Here is a 9,400-nt window from a genome sequence, read left to right as displayed (position 1 = left end):
AGTCTTCATCACATTGTTCTTAACAAATTGCTTTTGGGTTCCTTTTGCCCGATCGTTCTTAAGATCAACCCCTGATAGCGTTGAAAGCTTAGTAGCACGTGGACCCCCGAGGCTCCCAAAATAATTCTCACATTCCTTTTCAAAATAAACCATACCCACCATATGTGTCTCATTATGCACATGCGATGGACTTTGGCTAGTGTCTGCTGCATCTGGATTTTGCACGACAATGTCGCCTGCATCAATAAGCTTCTGAATCGCATTCTTCAGATTCCAACACTTCTCTATGTCATGCCCCGGGGCATCTGAGCAATCAAACTTCTTTGAAAGAGGGTTTGACATTTTTATCTGGGTCGGTTTCAACATGTCCAATTTCCTTAGCCTCTGGAACAGACTGGCATATGGCACTCCCAATGGAGTGAATGTTTTCTTCTTCTGTAACCTCTCGTTCTTAAAGGCCTGTCTGGGCCGGAAACCTGATCCAGGGGGTTTTCGATAGGCTCGTGGAGGTAGATAGGCATTTTTGTGGAGCTGGGTACTGGGAGAGTGATGTACGACTTTGGGAGTTCTATGGAGAGAAGTGGCATTGGGGAGGATCATCTGGTGTATAAGGATATCCATGGGGACGATGTCGAGGCTGGAAGTGTTGATCGGGAAAGCCCATTGGATCATCTTTTCTGTTTCTCTTTCTTCCACCCAAGCTTATTGGGATGTTCTGAATATTTTTCGAAAAATTCATGATTTTGCCTGACTTGATTCCCTCTTCTACTAGCTCTCCCATTTTTAACACATCATTGAAAGGCTTCCCCAAGGCCGGGATCAAATGACTGAAGTAGGTGGGCCCCTGAGCTTATAGGAAAAGCTCAACCATTTCTTCTTCACTAATCGGGGTATTGACTCGAACAGCTTGCTCCCTCCATCTGAGCCCAAACTCTCTAAAGCTTTCCTCCGGCTTCTTTTCCATTTTAGATAGGGAGGAACGGTCTGGGGTAACACCTGATCTGTATTGAAAGTATCGAACAAAATCTTGAACCATGTCACCCAATGTAGGCCACTTACCAACATCTTGGCGATTATGCCATTCCAACGCTGCCCCAGTCAGGCTCTCACTGAAGTACGCCATCAACAAATCATCTTTCTCGCCAACACTTCTCATTTTATTGCAATAATCCCTCAAATGGGCTACCGGATCCCTACACCCATCATACAAGTTAAACTTTGGCACTTTAAACCCCGCAGGCAGATGAACGTCGGGGGACATAGACAATTCTTTGTAAGACATGCTAACCTGGTCTCCCGTTCCTTGTTTGTTCTTTAAGGACTGTTCTATGCCTTTCAGCCTCCTGGGTATCCCATCTCGCCCCTTTCTTCCTGTGAACTTTTCATTTTTAACATGAGGCTCATCCCGCGGGCCTTGCTTGTATGAGTTGGGAACCTTGTAGGCAACCTCTGAGGGGTAATATTGGGCATCGTGAGCTTTGAATGGGTGTTTATTGTTAGGGATGGTGGAAAAGACAAGAGGGAAATTTTTAGGAAAGGTAATTGGAAGATGTGTGACGGAGCTACTAGGGTGGTTGGGAAAGCCATGGTAAGCGGGTGAATCTGGAGAGTATGGGGGATCATCTGGCACTATGACCGGTGTTTGGGTAAGGGTAGCATTTAGGAAGCTAGGTGGTGGCGGGGGTGGTGCCCTCCCAGTCATCCAGGCCTGATACATGTCCGCCATGTGTTGTCTTAACATCCTCACCTCTTCAACCAACCCATTGTCCTGTTCAACCAATTGCTTTTGGGCATCTGTATCAACCAACTCAATTTCGTTGTTGTCTGCCATTGCCTTTTGACTTTATGTTGTGGAGAGGAGTTACTACTTCGAGGACCACAAACCAACCACCTTTATGCTATGAAGATATCAAAAGGAACAAAATGGGGTCATCTTGTTAGCGTTAGGGAATTTAACACCAGAAATATCATATTGCGTGCAATGCACCTAGCAACAATTAATGGTTCTAGAATGACTTCGAGGGTCATAAGGTCACTTGGCATCATCCCAATCTGTCCATTTGAATCTTCTCTTTTCTTTTCTTTCCTCGCACTTCTTAGCTCGCTCATTTTCTTTCCCCTTTTCTTTCTGATGGTCGCTCTTTTCTTCCTTCTCAATTCTCACCTCCCATAATTTCACCATCTTTTTCTCTCTTTTTTTTTTCTTTTTTTTTCTTTTAAAAAATAATAAAAAAATGATTCGATCGAACCCTATGTATGTTGCCTACGTATCATGACGCCACATGAATCAGATCTTTACGTAGTTCGGGAAGATCAGGAATAAAGGAAACAAACCGACGTTCTCTATTTCTTTTTCTTTTTCTTTTCTTTTTACCTTAATGACTACTCTGCTGAGAAAAGAGAAATAAATGAAGCAAATCTTTTTTTTTGAATTTTCTAAACTTAATGTTCTATAACCTATTTTAAACTCAAGCTTAACGGATTTTTTTTTCTTTTCTTTGTAACAAATACTCTATTAAGGAAAAACTCTAGAAGAGAAAAGATATTTTTTGATTCCCTTTTTTTAGGAAGAAAATCTAAAGAGTGAACCACAGAAAAATATTTAGAATTTTCATTTGATATTTTGATGCAAGGTTTCGTAACAAGCAATGAAAAAGATAAAACAAAATGTTTTTGGATTTCAATTTTGATTGCCTAAAGAAGAATTTTTAATGATAAACAAAGGATAAAGTATGTTTTTTTCTATGTACAATATCCTAAAGTTCTAATGAAAATATTTTTTTTTTCATTTTTCACTAATTTCCCCAAGAAACACCTCAAAAGAAAATCTTTTTGGATTTTGGAATTAATACCTTAAAAAAGGATTTTAAAGAAATACTAAAAGAATTTTTTTTTTGAATTTTGGTCCTAATATAGTAGAGGATATATAAAAATAATTCATTTTAAGTCCTAGATATTAATTTCCTAAAGGAAAAACAATCTCAAAGGAGATTTTTTTTTATTTGTTATAACAAAAACGCAAAATTTCTTATTTTTTTTCTTCTGAATTTTTGACTTGTAACACATTTCCACATACAAAATAAGAAATACAATAACAAAAGACTCGGCAAATTTAACCTGACTATTACAAATTCTAACTCACCTAAAAGATTAAAGAGAAATTTTCATAAAGCACCATCTTTTAGTAGTAATTAGCCATCTATAGATATCATTTGCTATATTACGGATTATAGATACCTTTTATGTGGTTATAAGATGTATTTGATGTATTGATATATTTAAGCTACTGTATTCATGAATACAGTAGCAAAAAATAGGCCTGAATCAGGGAAGTTCAGCTAATCAGTTGTTGTATTTGAGTGTATTCGACTGTATTCATGGAGTAAAACATGGGATTACAGCTGGACAGATTATTGTATTCGACTGTATTCACGGCGTGAAATAGGGAATTACACTGTTTTAAAACGGAAAGTGAATCAATTAACATAATAGACTCCTAATATAACTCAACAAACTCAATTATAACACACAAAATTTGTATTTTCAATTATAAAAAAAATTCTCAGCCGAAAAATACCCAAAAAACATAGCAATCTTCAGAGAAATTATATAATACATCTGAATACATAAATTGTATTAATTAAAAAAAACTTATGAATACATTCATGACATATAACGAGATAGTGAATACAATAAAATACATAGAATACAGCGGGATACATTGAAATACAATGAGAAAAAAAGACAGTGAATACAATGAAATACATGGAATACAACGAGATACATTGAATTACAATGAAAAAAGACAATGAATACAATGAAATACATTGAAATGGTATCTATAGATGACTAATTACTACTAAAATAGCTCCGGTCTCCCTGAACCATCTACGAGCTCGGTTAACTTTTGTGAAGTAGCAGCTAATGTCTCCTCACTTTTGCAGAACGCAGATCTGATATACCTCCTGTGGTAGATAATAGCAGTCGAAGAAAAGTCCTCTAATTTTGACGAATTGGCATGGAAGAATACATGGCCTGGTACAGCCACCACCCCAGTTTGTTTAATCAATTCCTCCACAAAATCAACCTGGAATGCCTTGAGGTGATCACTACCACAATTTAAACATATAAAGAACGCCAAAATAAAATGCTTTTGTCAAGTTCTTACAGGCCAACCGAAAAAAGAAGTTCTTACAGGCCACGCTGAGCCGTAAAAGCTTTATCCAAAGTATGAACCTATTGCTGGTACAACCGGCCGGCAATAATCACTCGATGTACTACTCCGATCCAAAATTCGTAAAGAGTCGAAGAATTCCAGTGGAAGGAGGAGGAGATCTGAAATTTTAGTGGGATGGGGGAAGAGAATGAGATGTATCAAAATAGAGAGAGAAAGAAAAAAGTGTAACTGATTAGCGTATTCAGTGGCTTAGGGCTAGAAGGTAACCAAAATTAAATATTTTGCTATAAACCTTAAAAGGTATCTATAGAATATAATTTTTTTAAATTGTATTTATTAAAATAAATAAGGTATTAACCTTTGCTATAGGAGGTAAAAATTCCAAGATTATATACTACTATACATGACTAGAAAGTAAAACATGAACAATTGACTCAAAAATATAAAATGGCTCCTCGAGCAGCTCCTGAATGCAGTAATCCTAAGGTATCTGTCATGCTCAAACTTTGGTAAGTAAATCCACACCTGTATAAAAACAAACACTATGTGAGATAATAACATTCCCTAAGACATGATTGGGGCTATTTTTGCAAAATGGCTTATTTGGCCAAAAGGTGGCTGAAAGTGCAAAATTTGGCTAAGACCCCGCACAGCCAAGAACCTAAGATTTACTAGGAAGACCGGACCCTATGTGGGTTGCCTACGTATCACGTCCTGGCCCTCATGTAAATAGCCCCAGCATTCTTCAGACCAAATGGCATGACCCGGTAACAGTAGGTGCCCCAAGGCGTGGTGAAGGCAGTTTTCTCGGCGTCCTCTTCATCCATCAGTACCTGATGATACCCAGCATAACAATCTACGAAAGACTGTATCTCGTGTTTGGCACAATTGTCAACGAGGATGTGGATGTTGGGCAGCGGGAAGTTATCTTTGGGACTTGCTCTGTTCAAATCTCGGTAATCTACACATACCCGAGTTTTCCCGTCCTTTTTTGGTACTGGAACCACATTTGCCAACCATGTTGTATATTGGACTACCCGGATCACTCCCGTTTTCAGTTGTTTGGTTATCTCCTCTTTAATCTTGTCGCTGACCTCAGTTTTGAACTTTCGTTGCTTTTGTTGAACCGGAGGACAGTCAGGATGAATCGGCAATTTATGAACCACCAGATCAACTCCTAGTCCCGGCATGTCATCATATGACCAAGCAAACACATCTTTGAATTCAAAAAGAAGTTGAATTATCGCCTCTCGCGTTTTCTTGTCCGTGTGAATGCTTATCTTGGTCTCCCGGATTTCTTCCGGGGTTCCCAAATTTACCGGTTCAGTGTCATTCAGATTTGGCTTAGGTTTATTCTCGAAATATTCCAACTCTCGGTTTATCTCCCTAAAATCCTCTTCCGCATCGTATTCTGGTTCTGGGTTCATTAATTCGCAGTTAAATAGCTCATTGTGATCTGGGCGTGAAGTCCGCAAGCATGTCATATTTAAAGCCGCATTATTAGGACTGAAAAGGAAGATGAAAGGAAAACTAATAAAAATCAGAACAAAGAAAGAATAGGAAAGCAATGATGATTTTTTTTTGTATATTTTCTTTGGAAAGTTGGAAGACAACAATGTTTACAACTAGGAATTCAAAACAACAATTGAAAAGAAGAAAACGTTCAAGTTATGTCCCGGAGACAACTTGTGATACAGGAAAGGTGGCAGGACAGGTCTACCCGGACTTCCGTCTAGTTGGGAATGGCGTGATCTCCCAGTTTTGGAGTTTGGCGCACGAGAATCAGGTATGCGTAGTTCGGGCAGATAGGATACGGGCGAGAAATAAAAATAACAACTAATTTAGAGAAAATATGTTTTTTTTCTTTCTCTTTTTTTTTTTTTGAAAAATGATGAAACATGTAAACTCTTTTTTTTTTATTTTCTTTTTCCCCTTTTTTGATTTTTGATTTTTAAAAAATGACGAAAAAGTACAAAAATCTTTTGAATTTTCCAAGCTCTTTTTTTTTCTCTTAACAAAATGTAACAAAAAACATAATTAGGCCCCACTCGCTTTATCTTCACACTTCACCCTCTCTTTTCTTTTTTTTCTTTCTTCTTTCTTTTTCCATTATTTTTTTGGCATTTCTTCATTTACCCTCAGCTATCATTGGTCCGCCAAATGACCCTTTTACCCTTGAATAAATGCAACATGAAGTACATAAGATGCATCAGGATGATCTTTTATTTTTTGGGGTATACCTGTCCTAGATGGACCCAACCCCTGTGTTGAGTCCCCTAAGTCAAGTGCACATGATGCAAACAAGCGTTCCTACTAGGGATCCGACATGAGGTCTTGTTATACTAGATTTAAAACCTGGGTTTATTGTTCTAGATCTGGCTTACCTGAGCGGACAACTCGAGCCGAGGGGGGGAGGGCAGCGTACCGGGAATGCAGAAGCTTCACCGGCTTTGCAACTTGTCCGAACCTCATTCTAAATTTAGAATATGACTCTAACAGAAAAGAAGTCACACGAAGTGCACACTTTTTCATGATTTAGAAGACTCAGAGGGAAGAGGGATTTCACAACAGTTTATATACAATTCACCGAATATCAAAGCGGTAAAAGCAACAATTAGCTCATTAGGCCCAAACATGTAACAAAATCAGATAATGGATAAAGCCAACTATAACAATTCATCCAAGCTCGAATTCTTGAACCTTGAACCAGAGATTCTGGGTCTCTTTTCCCCAGCAGAGTCGCCAGAGCTGTCACACCTCCCTTTTTCTCCTCCCCCCCGGAAGGGAGTTTTTTCCAATTTAAAGTGACAATCAAAACGGATTAATTATTAAAAGATTCAGAGTCGCCACTTGGGATAATTTATAGTGTCCCAAGTCACCGGTTTAAATTCCGAATCGAGGAAAAGATTGACTCTGTTTAACAGTCCGCGAACCAGAAATCCGGGTAAGGAATTCTGTTAACCCGGGAGAAGGTGTTAGGCATTCCCGAATTCCATGGTTATAGCACGGTCGCTCAACTATTATAATTGGCCTATTATCTGATTTTAGTACATGTTTAAACCTATGGTATATTTTAGCTTATTAACCGCTTTTAATTAATTTTTAAGAATATTGCAGCACTGTTAAAACACGTCTTGAACCACGTCACATAAATGCACCCGCGGTCTTCGACATATCTTGACATTGTTGGGATTTGGATTTGGGTCACATAAATGCGCACCCGAGTTTAGGATGGTAATTTATTAAAAGAACGCGCCTAAAGCAACTAGCGCAATTAATTATTCTTCCTAAACTTTGAGATTATTGGAAGGCTATAGATCATGAATATAGTGCGTGAGAGAAAAATGTGACCTTCAACTTCCATGAATTTCCAGCAAACACAGTCATATTCACCCAAAAGAGAACTTAACGACTTATTAACGTTCTGCTAGAATTTAGCAAACCAAACCAGCTCTTAGCTCATATACTATCAAAACCAAACAAATATCCTTAAAAGAAAAAAACTAATTTTAGTTTTATTGTCCAATAACCTAAATGGCTAAACTTTGAATTAATCCACACGGTGAACTTTTCATTTTACAAGACTATACAACATATAAATAGTGCACACTAATCTTTCTCCATAAACACATAAACATTAACATAAACACATTATCAGAAACTTTTCATTTTTACGGAAAATTAACCTTATGCGTTGATGTGTTAATCATCTCATATAGATCTTTGGGATTATAAATTTTCCATAAGAAACAAAAATATGAAACACTCAACAACCAACAAAGTGCTTTTTACAAAGAAACGAAACATATCCTAGTAGCAGACAACTATCCACAAAGTTCCCTGATAAACTTATTTAAGCAACAACATCAATTATACAATGAAAAATATCACACCAAGGGATGCCTTCCAGTGCAGAAAATGACAGAAGCTCAAAAACACATTTATGGAAGTTCAAGATCATCATTAAATTGAAGCAAATAAACTAACTAATCCAAACAAGAAAATTGATCAAATGATGCATTAAACTCATGAATAATACTTGTGAACGGAATATTCAGAGGCAAGAAAAACTGACCAAAAGTAAACAGAACCAGCACCGGAGCTACGAACGTTAACCTCGACAAATTTACGACCTCGCTGGACCCAAACTCGAACCGGTGACTGACCTGAACCTCAAACCTCAGTTTTCGTTCCCTACTCAGTTTTTCTGTTACTCGATCTGTTCTTTAAGAGAGGAAGAAGGGCTGCTCCAGGGTGTCCAAATGATTGAAACCAAACGACTTTAGCTCTTAATGTCTTAGGATCTGTTTTCTATTGGAAACAAAGGGTCCAAACGGCTGAAGCTTTTACTAAGTTTTGGGTGTGTTATGGTTGAAGGAACAGGGTGAAGATGGTTGTTTGGTTCAGGCTTGAGTGAGGATGGTCGTTGGTGGACGTGAGGAGGTGAAGCTTCGCCGGAGATGGCAGCTTTGCGGTGAATGGAGGCCCAGCGACAACAACTGTTTGTTTGGTATCTCTAATGTCTGAATGAGAAGACGTTGGGGGGTGTGAAGGAGACGACAAAGTCAGAGGGGTGGATTGTTGGTCCCTTCTGTTCAATGGCTGAAGCTTTTTCTTAAAGGCTGCTGGTTCTCGTTTCTCATAAAGTAGAATACCTCTACAGTTCTTTTTGTTTTAGGGATTTTGGTTCAATCTCCATGAAGAAGATGAAGGAGATATGCTTGAGGGGGTCGTGTATGGCTGTTGCTGCGTGTGTGAAGAAGAAGACCTTGGGGGTCTTTGTATATTGCTGCACAACTTTTTTTCTGTGTATATGCGTTCTTCTTCTCGTCCCTTTTGATTTTTTTAAGCATTAATTTATAGGTAGAGTCTAGGTTTAGGTGTATGTTTGTGTATTTTACCCATTAGTCCCTAGGTCTTTTGTGTTAAGTCCTTAGGGTCTTCTTTATTTGTTTTTTTGTTCCAAAGAAGAGTCTAGAAGGGTCCCTAGGCTTAATGGACTAATCCTTATTGGGTCAAGAATTGGGTTCTAAAACTCTTAAAATTATGTTCCAACACCTTAATTGACTCATTTTAAAGTAAGATAAAAATACTAACCCATGGAAAAGCTAACATGAAACTATTATATATATTTTTTACTTTCAAAATTATATAAAGATGAAAATATGGTTCTATTTTTGTATTTTTTTTGAAAGATACATACTAAAATATCTTTTGTAATTT

At 37.8% G+C, this 9,400-nt stretch overlaps 1 long non-coding RNA gene across 3 annotated transcripts; it reads right to left on the bottom strand.

The window, feature by feature from the left end:
• Positions 1-3,623: 3,623 nt before the first annotated feature.
• LOC142164622 (uncharacterized) lies at positions 3,624-8,998 on the bottom strand. 3 transcript variants are annotated; one of them, XR_012695433.1, is made up of 3 exons: positions 8,253-8,998; positions 4,169-5,683; positions 3,624-4,087 (listed from the first exon to the last, which is right to left on the bottom strand). It is a non-coding gene; the product is annotated as an uncharacterized LOC142164622 (long non-coding RNA). The 3 variants fall into 3 exon arrangements; XR_012695435.1 differs by having other exon boundaries at positions 4,169-4,702; XR_012695434.1 differs by having other exon boundaries at positions 4,169-4,335.
• Positions 8,999-9,400: the final 402 nt, after the last annotated feature.

This window comes from Nicotiana tabacum, chromosome 10 (genome assembly GCF_000715075.1).
Source record: "Nicotiana tabacum cultivar K326 chromosome 10, ASM71507v2, whole genome shotgun sequence".
NCBI classification, from domain to species: domain Eukaryota; kingdom Viridiplantae; phylum Streptophyta; class Magnoliopsida; order Solanales; family Solanaceae; genus Nicotiana; species Nicotiana tabacum.
This window is presented reverse-complemented; position numbering and strand designations above follow the sequence as displayed.